This window comes from Taudactylus pleione, unplaced genomic scaffold (genome assembly GCF_031769625.1).
Source record: "Taudactylus pleione unplaced genomic scaffold, aTauple2 ptg000073l, whole genome shotgun sequence".
In the NCBI taxonomy this organism is placed as follows: Eukaryota; Metazoa; Chordata; class Amphibia; order Anura; family Myobatrachidae; genus Taudactylus; species Taudactylus pleione.
The window spans coordinates 6,083,035-6,097,973 of record NW_028284475.1 but is presented as its reverse complement, the minus strand read 5'-3'; the positions used below and the strand labels follow the sequence as shown (position 1 = coordinate 6,097,973).

General features: G+C 43.3%; 1 protein-coding gene across 2 annotated transcripts in view; it reads right to left on the bottom strand.

The window, feature by feature from the left end:
- LOC148532584 (NACHT, LRR and PYD domains-containing protein 12-like) overlaps window positions 1-1,020 on the bottom strand; it is a 29,668-nt gene extending 28,648 nt beyond the window's left edge. For both annotated transcript variants that reach the window (XM_088467639.1, XM_088467641.1), the window contains exon 1: window positions 936-1,020. The gene's annotated coding sequence lies outside the window, so the exon portion shown is untranslated. The remainder of the gene's footprint in view (window positions 1-935) is intronic.
- Window positions 1,021-14,939: the final 13,919 nt, after the last annotated feature.

Here is a 14,939-nt window from a genome sequence, read left to right as displayed (position 1 = left end):
TTGGGGACCCCCTGAGTCTATTTCGCTAGTTTAGAAGTTTGTCCCCCAACTTAGTTTTTTTCACCCCCCAAAACAAAAGTACTTTCTTGGGGTGTCCTAAGGTACTTTTTAATAAAAATGTGGACACAGATTACCTTTGAGGGCCTGTCCAAGGGGTGCAGGGTGGTTTTGGAAGTCTGCACCCCAAAACCCCAATTCTGCACTTTTTTCACCACCTATTCAAAGGGGATACTTTTTCGCCAGGTCCGATGCATTGACTTTTCGAAAAGTCGGCCAAATGGAATACGGGGAAAAGTGGAATCGGCGAAAATGACATCATCTGCGAAAAAGTTTTGCAGAAAACAGCTTTTCCCTCCAAATTGAATACGGCGTTACATTGCTTTCCCGCCCTCCTCTCCCTCTTCTTGTACCCCAGCCAGCAGCCCACCTATCCCCTGCATCATTATGTTGTACGAGCACATTATAAGTACATCACTCTGTCCTAATACAATCGTTGCATTGAAATTAGTGCTCGCTGTCTTTTTTCACCAACTCTTTATGTCTCACATTGAGCATGTGTACATGATCTGAAACACAACACCGGCTGACTTATATTTAATATATAGCACAGATATATTATTCATATACATTTTATCTCATCAATAGGCAAACGCAACCCCGCCATATAGCTACAAGGCGTAGCACTGCACCTACCTACAACAATTCTTTAAAAAGCAGATTACAAAATGGATTACAGGTTATAGTGAGGAAGAGGAGGGTAAAACAGCTGAATCACTGTGACAATACATCATAGACTGGTAGTTTCTTTTACAGAGGGGTGTTATTAGGTGTCTACTGTATATAGATGTAATAATAATTCTTCTACTTTCACCATCTATCAGACATAAATAAATCAGCAATCTAGGAAACACATTTCACATAAACAAAGATTTTACCTCTTACTCCTTTTTGCAGATTTCCCTCCTTGCCGATCACATAATGCACATTCTTCATGTGGGGTCAAAGTACGGCACAAGTCACGTGACCAGTAAACAGGAACACCACCAGCTCTCCCAGGTCATATCTGAGCGCCACGTGATAGAATGAGGAAATAAGGATACAATAATGCTAGAAACGGCTGCATTTTACTGCTCTGTAATCCCTGCAAATAAATCAGACATTTTTTTAACTTGCATTTAACAAATGGAACATTGTAGTATTTTAAAAACACCTGTTCGGGTTATTAGATTGTCCTCTGCTGTGTACAAGCGTTAAAGGTAAGTATAAACTAACCTAACCCCCCCTAACCCTGCCTTAGGGGTGCCTAACCCTAACCTCCCGCCAAGTGCCTAACCCTAAACGCCCCACTTCCCCACTACCTAAACCTAAGTCTCCCGGGGGGGTGCCTAACCCTAACCTCCCCCCGGGGGTGCCTAACCCAAACCACCCCTTCCCCTAGCCTAACTCTATGTCCCCCCTGGGAGCCCCTAACCTAACCCTCCCCCCGCACCTGACGCCCGGCTTACCTTTGATCGGGATGCCGGGCGTCGGGCTCCCGGCATAGGTAAAATGACAGGCGTCGGGATTTCGACGCCTGTCATTTAACCCTTGCAGGGATTAGACCAGGGGTGGGGAACCTTTTTTCTGCAGAGGGCCATTTTGATATATATAACATTATTCGCGGGCCCGGTGCATGCCACGCCCCCTCCATGTGATGTCACACGGTGACGAGGCCACAATCGCCGGTGATTACAGCAATGCCTGGAGCATCCTGAAGATTCTCCGGGGAGCTGTAAGGGCAGCGGGCTGACCGTCTGAAGCGTCCTAAGGACATTCCAAGAGGCATTGCCGCATAGATTCTGGCAGCAGGGTACCATTCTAGGCACCCTGATAGCCAGATGAGGCTAGCAGCAAAAAAGCTCCGAGGGCCAGACCAAATGATTCCGAGGGCCTTATACAGTCCCCGAGCCTGAGGTTCCCCATCCATGGATTAGACAGTCGGCGGTCAGGATTCCGTCCGTCGGCTTCCCCTGTCGGATTACTGAGTTTACATAACAGAAATTACATATATGAAGTAGGAAGTATAATCAATAAAGATTATATGTAACCAGCTATCCCCGGTATTGCCAGGATTTCTCTATCCCACTTTCCTGCTTTCTCTCTCCAGCTCTCCCCACCCCCTTATTTTTCTACTATTCTCTCCCCAATTCTTACTCCATCTCTCTCTTCCTTGTTCTGTCTCTTCCTCATCTATCTTTCTCTCCTCCCCCTCTGTCTTGCTCTGGTCTCTTATTTTAAGGCTTAACGCACACGTGCACGTGGGACCTAATGTTCTCAGTGTGCGCTCGTGCTATGATGTGTTATCTATATAATATTTCTGACCACTGATATCTTTTGTATATCTAGTGGTGCCCTAATAACTGATAATCCCTTTCTCTGCTCCTGGTTTTTGACTGTCCAATCTTTTTTGTATGAAGGTCCATTGTCAAGTTAATTAAAATATGTACTTTTCTCCATTTTCATATAACATGTGAGCAGATAAAATAACATTTTTTTTTTTTCACGGTTTCATGAAGTAAACTTCTTTGTGTCAAAATATTTTCCTAAGGTACCACTTCTGCTCAGACGGATCTGTCACCGGGGAACAATATGGTTGCCAAGGAGCCATACTTGTATTTGCTTTTTATGAGTGTGTCAGCATTCAGAAGTGTATAAACAGAAATCAGCTATACCAGCGAGGGAACGTGTCCTGTGGCCCTGACATTCCCACCATAGATTTGTTTAATCCAACACCATGTGCCTTTTGTTTGCACTAGCAGATAGATATACAGTTGTAACATAAGATGCGCTACATGTTGCTATTTACACATATTCTCATGCACAGAGAACAATAAACCTTTAACGCATTGTAGGTCATAGAGAGATCTAGAATCCAATGGTAAATTTTATTATTAATAATAATAAATTGGGCAATACTGCCGCCTATTGAAATTAAAGTAGGGTACCAACATATGGATCATTTTTAGGGAGATCATGGTATCCTCGCCACAGCCACTACACAGGATATAAACTAGGCTTACATGTGTAATAACTTGGCCTCGTGGTAAGAGCGCAATCGGAATGCGTGTCTTCCTTTTGAATCTCTAGCCCGTTGCCGGGAACAGTGTCCTGTGGGGAGAGCGTGAGTGCACAGCATGTCTCCTGCCTGAAATCTCTGGTCTCATAGCGAGAGGAGGGCACCCAGGGTGTGATTTGCTAATATCTTTTATATATATTTAGTGTGGTTACTTATTTTTATTAATACTTGTACTTATCTATATACATACAGTATATTGTTAGTTAAGTTGATTTATACTGTTTTCAATTATATTTCATATATTCAGTGTCTTATTTATATCAATCATTTGTTTATAATTATTTACTTACAACTTTTAACCTTTTCATAATAAATAACTTTTAATTGAGATAATGTTTTGAGTGGTTTCAAGAACCTTTTGTATCTAAAAGAACTTCCATTTCCACCGGTTACAGGATCCAATGGGAGTTGCTCTGTTTCTCTCTCAGACCGTGTCGGAAAGTGTTTGGGCAGTAGTAAGTGTGAGGGCCAATCACAAACCACAATCAAGTGACTGCAGCTTGTGACCTCCGTCTCCCATCACCCCTCCTCTGCTTTATTTAATAAATGTGACCCCCCCCCTCCCCCAGCCCTGTTCAGGTACAGACATCAGCAAAGAGGGGCGGGGCTACAAAACCCAGGAAGGGAACTCCAGCCAATGAGCAGATCCGGGAAAGCTGCGGAGAGGCTGGGAGAAGCCGTGCGTTGGAGTAAACTCCCTAATGGCTGATCATACATCCATACATCCGATAGAGCTTTGTATAATAAGTAATGAGACAACTGTGTGGTGTTCAAATTGGTCAAATTTTATTTTGACACAAATGTAATTTACTTGGAATGGTAATCAATTAAACATATATGGTGGCGGTATGAAGAATGGGCATGGACACAAACTGAGGGTCTCATTCAGACCCGCTCGCAAGCGGGTCGATGTTTCCCAAATGTGCATGTGCACGACGGAGGCTGCTCAGTCGTGCGCATGCGCGAGACCCGGAGAGCGACGGGGACACCGTCGCTCAGGGTCTCACACCAAAGGGGGCGTGCTGTCAATGGTGATGGACAGCACGCCCCCTTTGGTGGGCATGCCGGGGGCGTGGCTGCCCAGATGGAGGCGTTCCCAGGGGAACGCCTACCGTCTGGGTCCGGCCCCACTGACATCACTAGTGATGTTAGTGGGAGTGTTTTTGGCTCTGATAGAGCCAAAAGCACTCCGGACTTGCGGCAGATGAGACTCTACCGCAAGGGTCTCGACGCAAGCCCGATGGTCACGATGGTCTTGACCATCGCGACCATCTTTTTGGCTGCTCGCACAAGCTGTGGGTGGTAACCCACAGCTATGCGAGCGGCCAGGAGGCCGCTCCAATTTTAGGTAGGACGGGCCAGATTCAGAGCGAGCGCTCTTGTCAGAGCGTCCGGCTCTGAATCAGGCCCTGAGGCACACCATAAACAAACTCCTTGGTGTTCAACTTCCAGCTTTACAAGTTGGATCCATCTGGTCGATAGTGTCAACATTCCTGGCAGTTCAGTGTCAAACTTTATGAGTAGAATGCACCAAATGGTACTTTCTAACTCCATCAACAGCAAACAAATGGCGTTCTTTGCCACCAATGCCGGGCACCTAACTAGCCCCAGCACCACCTCCATACCAACAAGCCAAACAAGCCACACAGCTAAACCAACCTCCATACAAGAGGAACAAAGCCCCATCCCCACGGAGGAACATGCCCACCCTAAACACAAAGGGCATCGGCTCTAAAACCGCCAAGTCAGAGTAGCAGTGGCAGAAATACACAATCATCCCAACTACATACATAGGTATGTGTGGCGATGCAGAATACGGGGTCACCCCTCCCTTGCATTGAGAAGGGGGCACCTCTGTCTTGTTCACTGGGGCAGATGGTAAATCCTGGTCTGTGAGAATGGGCAGTATGATATTGGAAGTGAATGGAGGCTGCTGAGTGGAGTCATCATCTCCGGTAGGACACGGCCTATGGCCGTTGAATATCCTGTTGTTATTGGTCGTCACTAGAGATGTGCGGCACGGTTCTCCAGAAATCCGAATCGACCAGAATTTCATGAATCCAGACAGATTCGACTCGAGGAGATCTGGATAAATCCAAGTCGCAGACATATGCTGGTTACAGAGGATAGCCAAGGTCAGAACCAGATTACCAAACACAGTACCAGGGATTAGACAATACTGGGTCAGGAACAGACTTGCTGGAGCTGATTACAGCAGGCTAGTTAAACTCACCAAGGAATCCTCTAATCAGTGCAGCTGGTGATTGCACTGGGCTGGAGAATAGGAAGCAACTAAAGGTGCCCATACAACTGTGATGGATCGCTGCGATGCAGGAATGCCATCGGAAATTTACGATCGCCCACCATCGATGTTCTGCGATCAGTCACCGGATTGCAGACATTTGACATGTTAAATGTCCGCGATTTGACAATTGCGATAATTTTTTTTTTTTTTTAAATCGTTTATTAGTTTTATAGGACTAGATATATAAAACAGTATTACATCTCGAAGGACAATAGAATATAGAGGTAAACAATTGGTCTCTAATACGTAACAATTGTGCATATCAAAAAATATAATAGACAACAGAAAGAAAAGATCTTCCATGTTATAATAATTGAAGATAACATCCTCATAAATTGCAATGAAACTGTAATATAATAACCGTGATATAGTAAAAGAAAAAGGTAAAGAGATGAAGCAGAAAAAAAAGGGAGAATATGGGGAAGGTTGAAAATATATAAGTATAGATATAAGTATAAATATAAGCGAGCCAGAGGGACAAAATAATACCGAAAAAAGAAAAGAGAGAAAGAAAGAAGAAAAAGAAAATAAAAAAATGAGACCGGGTCAAAAGTATGAATCATACTCATCACGTGAGGCCAGGAAGGGTAACCGCTTGGAGGGAGTACCAGGAGGACCAAATAGAGTGAAACTTCTCCACTGAGTTATTTAAAAGACTGGTAGTGTACTCCATTTTCGATATAAACCAAATCCTATTCAAAAGTTCTTGACGAGTTGGAGTATCAGGATTTTTCCAATTACGTGCTATCTGATATTTGGCCGCACATGAGATGTGAACAATCAATTTGTTCGAGTTTTTAGAAACCTGGTCTACTGGAGCACAGAGTAACAGGTTGGCAGGTGATAGAGAGAAAGGCACATTAACTACTGATGATATAAGGGTACGGACCGTGTTCCAAAATGGAGTAATTTTTGGACATGTCCACCAAGTATGATAAAATGTGCCAATGTGGCCGCATTGTCTCCAACATAGGTCAGAAGTGTTAGGAAACATTTGATGAAGGCGCTCAGGGACTAGATACCATCTGGCAAAAACTTTATATGAGTTTTCTTTGATAGCTACACTAAGAGAGCATTTGGAGATAGCGAGACACATTATTTCCCAAGTATCGTCTCACAGTGGTTGTCCCAGGTCTGTTTCCCATGTGATTTCATGTATAGAAAGTGAGGGGGACTCCAATACCAAAACAGAATGATAGAGAAAGGATATAGTGCCTCTATCAGTGGGTCGGTATATACACAGTTTTTCTATTGGGGACGGTGTACGAGACTGGGGGGTAGAAAGTGTTGACATAGCAAAGTGTCGGAGTTGTAGATATTGGTAGTGAGAGGAGTCAGGGATGTCGTATGTCTGCTGAAAATCACCAAAGTTTTGTGGAGCAAATTGTCCTATAATATGACGGATGCGTGTGATACCTGCTGCAGACCAGATAGATGCCACAGCAGATGAGAGGCCTGGTGTAAATGAAGTATTGTGCCACAGGGGGGTCTGAAGAGAGGGGTACTTGGAAAGAGCAAATTTTTTATTAAGAGTGTCCCATGTAGAGAGTGTTAAAGCTACTGCCGGGGTTGAAAGTACGGACCTAGGTCGGAGTGTACGTGGTAACCAGGGTAAGTATGAAATTGATTCCACCCCTACCAGAGCTCCCTCTAGATCTACCCATCGTTTAGTGGAAATAGGGGCATGCCAAGCCACCATTTGGCTCAAACGAGAGGCATTATAATACCGTAGGAGCATCGGTAATCCTAGTCCCCCATTCGATGATCGTCTAGCCAAGACTTCCCTTCTTATTCGAGGCTTTTTATAATTCCAGGCAAAATTACAATATAAAGATTGAAGCTGAGAAAGAACTCTGGTCGGTACTGCGACCGGGAGCGTCTGAAACAAATACAACAACTTAGGTAAGACGTTCATTTTAATAGCGTTTATACGGCCAATCCATGATAAAAAGTAGGTCTTCCACTGTAGTAAGTCATGTTCAATAGACCCAAACAGTGGAGGATAGTTAGCCTGATACAAACGATCATATGTCTTGGTAATATTAACCCCAAGATATGACAAGGAGTCTTTTCTCCAATTGAAGTCAAAATTCAGCTGCAGCAGTTGCCTCAGATCTCCCGGGAGATGAAGAGGAAGAGCTTCCGATTTGCTATTGTTAATTTTGTAGCCTGATAAATCTCCATAAATAGATAGTTCATGAAACAAATTTGGTAATGAGATAATTGGTTTAGTCAAGGTAAGAAGGATATCGTCCGCAAATAATGAAAGAGTGTATTGAGAAGTCCCAACAGTCACACCAGTAATATCGGGATTTATACGTATGCTTCTAGCAAGTGGCTCTATGATCAGTGCAAAAATAAGAGGCGACAATGGGCACCCTTGCCGCATTCCATTGGTTATGGTGAATGGGTCTGAAAGCAGTCCCCCAGCTAGAACAGAAGCAGTAGGGTTATAGTATAGGGCTTTAATGGCTTGTAAGAATTTACCTCTAAAACCAAAGGCGGAGAGTGTGTGCATCATAAATGGCCAAGCGACCCTATCAAAGGCTTTCTCCGCGTCCAGGGCAAGCACAAGAGAGGGAAGTTGGTGTGCATTAATATAGTGAATAATATCCACAGTTCGTCTGGTATTGTCAAGTGCTTGCCTGGACGGGACAAAGCCCACCTGATCAGGGTGAATAAGATCAGGTAATATGGGGTTAAGCCTAGTTGCTAGTATTTTTGCAAAAATTTTTAAGTCGGCGTTAAGTAGTGATATGGGCCTGTAATTAGAAGCAATGAGAGGATCCTTATTTGGTTTGGGGATAACTGTGATGGTAGCTTTAGTAGTAGATGGGTGAAAGGTTTCACCGTCTAAAATTTTATTAAACATCATAGTCAAGTGCGGAACTAAGGAGTCTTGAAATGTTTTATAATAGGATATGGGATAGCCATCAGGGCCAGGTGCCTTTGAAGGCTTTTGGGTTTTAAGAGCAAGGCGTGTTTCTTCCTCGGTAATAGGAAGTCCCAGCCTTTCTGCCATTTGTGCATCAATACTAGGAAGACCACAGGAGGAAAGGTAATCAATAGTTCGTGAATTAATGCTAGGATTCGCATTGGTTGCATCTGCAAGATTATATAATTGATCATAGTATGTCTGAAAGATGCCATTTATGGTAGCTGGGTTATATTGAGGGACGTCATTCCTATCTTGTATGGCCTGTATGGCTGTTCTAGCCTTCCGGGATTTTAATCTATTGGCCAATAATGTGTCTGCTTTATTACTTTTTTCGTAAAAGCGCTGATTGAGCCAGCGGAGAGATTGTTCGGTTTTTTCAGATAAAATGGCATTAAGGTCATTTCTGGCAGATATGAGTTTTTTTATAGATATGGGGGGATGGGTTTTGTTTGTGGGAGGTTTCTAATTGTTTGACTTCGTCAGTCAGAAGAGACAGTTTAAGTTTACGCTCCTTATTCCTAAAAGAGGCATAGCTAATAATGTGTCCACGGATTACGGCTTTGTGGGCCTCCCAAACCAAAGGTGAGCAAGGGGATTCCGCCAAATTAGTAGAGAAATAGTCAGCTAATGCGGATCTGATCCTAGTCTGAAACTGTGGGATCTTCAGGAGGGTTTCATTTAATCGCCAAGATGGTCTGGATGCAGGCGTATCAAGAAGATCATAAGAGGTTGTGAGGATAGAATGGTCCGACCATGAATTAGGTGTTATAGTTGAGTCTAGGAGATGTTTGGAAGCTTGAGTACAACAGAGAAATAAGTCGATCCTAGAATATGTATGATGTGGGGAGGAGAAGAAGGTATAGTCTCGAGAAGATGGATTGAGTGCCCGCCAGGCGTCAAAGAGCCCTGAGTTCTGAATATGCTTATTAAGGGATTTGGCGAGCCGATTTACATGAGTACTATTTGAAAAATGTGATTTATCTAGGTCTGGATTAAGAACAGTGTTGAAGTCTCCACCCACTATGAGATATCCCGCTCTACGTTTATTTAAGACCGAAAAAAAGGAGCTAAAAAACGAGATGTGACCCGTGTTGGGAGCATAAACATTAGCTATTGTCACCTCTAAGTGCCCCAGTTTTCCAGTTAGAATAATGAATCTACCGTCCGAGTCTGTGAAAACAGAGTGTTGAGTGAAAGGAAGTTTATTATTAATTAGAATGGCAACACCATTATGTTTGCTTGAGCTTGAAGAATATAACACAGTGGAGAAGTTCTTAGATCGAAGAGTTGGATGGCAGGGAGCGCGGAAATGGGTTTCTTGTAGTAGTACTATTCCGGCTTTAAGGCCACGAACAGTGCGGAAAAGCAATGAGCGTTTTTGAGGGGAATTAAGACCCTTAACATTCATAGAAACGACAGTGAAGGGCATCTTGACAGATTCAATAAACCAAATAAAAAGAGAGTAAGATAAAAATAAACAGTAAACGTGGAAGATGAGGTAAAAGAAAAGAAAGGAAAGAAGAAAACAGATTAAAAAAAAAAAAAAAAATTAATTAAATAAAAATAACAAAAAACTCTAAAATCCCGACTCGCTCAAGAGGAGAAGAAAAAGAGATAGAAAAGAAAAAAGAGAAAAAGAAGGAAGAAAAAAGAAAAAAGGGAAGGAAAGATCAGGAAAAGGGAAAATATGAATGGAGTCTGAATGCGGAATCCACGAAACCAGCGTAGGTTAACACATACAGAGATTAGGACTAAAGAGTCCAATGAGATAAACAGGAGTTTGTCTGCTTAACCTCTGGGAAAATAGAAAATAGTGTTTATAGTTAAACGAGAAAAGTAGTAAGGAAAAATATATAGTTAAGTTATTGTGTATCAAATATATCCAAGATACAGCTTAAAAAACAAAACAAAACACAACAACAGAAAAAGAAGAAAAAAAGAAAAAAAAAAAAAAAAAGAAATACAATTCAGAACTAGATAGAGCAAAATAGGTCTTAAACCCTCTGGGTGTGTGCTAACATTTTAAACATTGCAAGGCCTATAATAGTAGAAAAATACACAATTTAAGAATAAAAATAATGCTAGGTGAAATTAATTTATCAACACAAGACATAGCACAGTACTTGCAATTAGTGATATTGAATAAACCTAATAAATGAAACATAAAATGGAGATAAGCAAGTAGTGTATTACCTAAGGATAGGTATTAATTTGTATTCCAATTTTACATCCCACTTGTCCGATTACAAACATGAAACAGTGAAATATATAAATTCCTCGAGTAATGTCAACATTAAACATATATAGAAAAAATATGACAAATATACAATTTCTGTAGTAGTACAATACTATGAATAAAACCTGCGAGGAATAATCAATAACAGGTGGTATTGTATTTTCATTAGTAAAAGTAACAAGGCACTTGGGGTGGGTAGAAGGACTCTATCAATAAAGAGTGGGTAGATTCAAGGGTTATCTCTAGAGGAGTGGGCAGGGGGACCTGATTCTTCTAAGTGCGTCAGGAGGTCTCTCCCCTCTCTAGGGTCCCGTATAACGATAGTTTTGCCATGAAGATCAACTATAAGCTTGAATGGAAACCCCCATCTGTAACGTATTCCGCGATCGCTTAGGGCCTCTGTCAAATCCCGAAGTTCTCTTCGTTTAATAATCGTCGTGGGAGCTAGGTCCTGATAAAATTGAAGTTTCGTGTTTTCGTAAAGAATATGAGGCTTGCCCCGGGTCGGAGCTAGGACTGCTTCTCTGTCTTTGAAGCTAAGGAATCTCATGATGACATCTCTGGGGGATCACCATCCCGAGGTTTAGGCCTAAGAGCCCGATGTGCCCGTTCCAATGGCAGTTGCCGAGACCCCATGTCAGGGAGAAGAAAGGAAAACAATCTGTGTAAATAGGGTTCTAAAGAGTCCGGTGTAATGGATTCAGGAACATTGCGAATTCGAAGGTTATTTCTTCTCTCTCGATTTTCGAGATCTTCATTTTTCGTGTGGAGATCAGATAGTTCCTGAGCGATATGATCTAGATCTCTATGGGTATCCGTCTGAGCTTTGTGGAGAATGTCCTGACGGGATTCCAGTTTAGTTGTCCTAGAGGCTAGGGAGGAGATATCGGACCTGATAGATGTGACGACTTTGTCGAGTTTAGTCTCCAGGGATTCCTTAAAGTCAGTAATCAATGACCGCAGGGCTAGTATGTCTTCCTTAGTGGAAGGGGCAGGAGAGGAAGGGCCGTCCTCGTCTGAGGGTGGTAGTGACGGAGAGGGGGGATTTTGAGATTGAGACATTTTGTCGTTTCTTGAGAAATGTTGAGCAATGTCACCACCCACTGATTTTTTGGTTCTTGCGTTGGTTTTACTCATGGTTGATAGAAAGAATCACCAATGGTATAAGATAAACAAGAAGGTAAGATAAAATATAGGGGCCAGTTAATTGACTCCCAGAGGGTTAAAGGCCAGGTAACTAGGGGGCCATCAAGTAGGCGGTAAAATATCAAAGAAATACAATTATATGAGGATTGACCGTGGTATCGGAAGGTCAGCCAATATTAGCTTATCAGTAAGATGTGTGATTATGGTTTCTTAAGAAAAGAATGATTGCTAAAGCAACACACTTTAATATAGAGAACTATGTCAAGCAACCACTAGAGGGAACCAAAGCTCAGAAAGTAAAAGTAATTACTTTCAAGACTATAAACCACCTGATATAAAATATTGTAATAAGGGGAATAAAATGCAGATATTGCTTGTTTAATATGATGATCAGGCCTATCAGATAGGAGTGTTAGGTAATAAGGTTCAAATGGGTTAGCAAGCAGTATTGGTGTAGATACCATACATTGTTATTATTATTATGAGGCAGATAATGAGAGAAAAAATAAAAAAAAAATAAATGCTGAATGAAGCAATGTCCCGAAGTGCTCACCACTGCCAGCCAGGGAGAGGAGGAGGAACTCAGCAGGCTGTAAAATGTGTACTCCAAGCAGAGGCCCCTGGGAGTGGACCAGCCGATCACCCAGATGCCGCTGGTAGTAGGGAAGCCACTGGAGCAATGGCCGCCTCAGGAGTAGGAGCCGGAGGTCTCACCTCACCAGGAGAGATGATCGCTGGGCTGCAGGAGCAGGCAACCAGGTAAGGCCAGCGGGAGAGAGCAGCTGTACGTGCACCCGCGGGGCGGAGAAACGTCCCGATTCAGAGACGCCTCCGTCGGCTTGCGGGCCTAAATCGAGTCCCCGGATTGGGTGGGGCGGGAAGGCTGCAATCCGTGGGGATACCTAGTACCCCCCTATTCCGTGGCACAACTGCCAGACTTGATGTAGGCAAGTTGGGATAGGGAGCTTAGTACAGGTGGGCTGTATTAGCGGCAGATATAGCTTGAAACAGGGGTTTTTAGCGGGAGCTCCGGTCCAGCACGTCTGCCTCACTTGCTTATCAAGCCACAATTGCGATAATTTTTTGATTGCGATCATCATATCGCCAAAATGCAACATGTTGGATTTCTGCGTTCCTGCGATGCCGGGTTGCAGCATCGCGGGATCGCGGCAATCCATCGCAGATGTATGGGGCCCACGAGACGTTTGCTGAGTGAGTACTCTGTGAAAACTTGATATTCCTCTAACTAGAATACAGCAGCACAGGACACAGGAATCAGGAGATAACAGTAACTGTAGATATGGGGTCAGATAGCAGTGATGGTTTTAGTGCACAAAGGAGCCACAGAATAGCAGGTAACACAAGGAAGCAACTCTTTGCTCTGGCACCAGTGGGAGTTCTCACAGGGGGTATGAATCTGCTGCAAGTCCCTGATAGGCTGCTAGGGTCAGGTGAGGCAGGAGCACTCCCACTGGAAGAATGCTATCAGTTGACATAGTACATGATGGCGATGTCAGTGGATGGTTCTCAAACAAGGTCAGGCAGAAATCCTGACCTGCGGCAAATGGCAAGGTAAGTCACACAGTTTGAGCAGAGTGTGACAATTCCTTACTCACCGACACATTTCCCAGGTCACCCAGCAGGTGCGCAGGTGTAGTCATTACTCACTGACACATTCCCCAGGTCACCCAGCAGGTGCACAGGTGTAGTCATTACTCACTGACACATTCCCCAGGTCACCCAGCAGGTGCAGAGGTGTAGTCATTACTCACTGACACATTCCCCAGGTCACCCAGCAGGTGCAGAGGTATACTCATTACCCACTGACACATTTCCCAAGTCACCCAGCAGGTGCACAGGTGTAGTCATTACTCACTGCCACATTTCCCAGGTCACCCAGCAGGTGCACAGGTGTAGTCATTACTCACACATTTTAAAAGATCCTCAGGTGGAGCTAATTATTTCACTTGTGATTCTGTGAGGAGACCTGGAAAACATGCACTGTTGGGGGTCCTGAGGGCTGAGTTTGAGAACCTGTGGTATAGACATCTCTCCCTGCTACATGTTATATTTATCTCCACCCCTATTACATGCTGGAGATGCTCCAGCTCCTTAAGTACACTACTGCACATATGGTGGGATAGGCTTTTGATTTTGCCTTTTTGGTTGGACATAATCTGAGTTTTTAAACAAATTCAAGGTACTGATATACCCATTGACCCGGCTTTTTGGTTACTGGCTCACTCTTTAACATGTGCTAGGAGAATGCAAAATATTTATAGATAAATGGAGGCACTATGAGAATGCAGAATCCTTGTAGGTAACACAGAGTCTCTGCAACGGCAATGAGCAAACCTGAGGGTGTAACGGCAGAATACAGTAGAAAATCTCAGAGCACTGGAATAGCAGTTGCCATCAAGAGTCTATCACAGTGATCTGACATGATGTTTTTGACACAATGAACTGGCAAAGGGAGCACTGCAGAGCAGGCTTAAATCAGAGAGTCACAGGTGCAGACCACAGCTGATTAATTAGGCAATTATCTCATGTTGTAGGTTCACAGACAGATCAAGGGACTAGACTGGATGGAATGTGCTGGACAGGCACCACATGAGAGAGCAGACCAACTGGAAGGAATGTAGTACAGCAAGGGATCATGCAAAACAAAAAAATCCCTTCTCCATCACTTAAGCAATGCTGCCAGATCTGTTATCCCCATACTCTTGAATTTCCCCAAACCCACTATACGTAAAGACTGGCAAACCTCAAGGGCTAGGAGAGATTAAGGTAGTCAAGTCTATAGCTTTACTATATAAAGAGGATAGATCCTGTTCCTCCCGATACTCATTCCATCTGAACCAAAGCATTAACCGTGTGGAAGCAGAGGAAGAATATTTACAGTCAGCAGTTTCAAACTCACAATGCTTTTGAATCTTATTCTCAATAGCCAATAAAGTGGGTATTGAAGCAGTCCTCCACAGCTGGGCGATAGAAGCCTAAAGCTGGCCACACACTAGACCAACTTACATCCAACCAGCCAACTAGTTGATTGGTTGGAATGAAAATCTGGTAAGGTATGAAAGCAAATGACAATCAGCAATTTGCTTCCAAATGCCGGAAAATGGACAAAAACTGTTGTTTGAACAAATAGTTTAGATCAAACATTTAACAAACTTGTCTGATGACCATTTTCATCTGT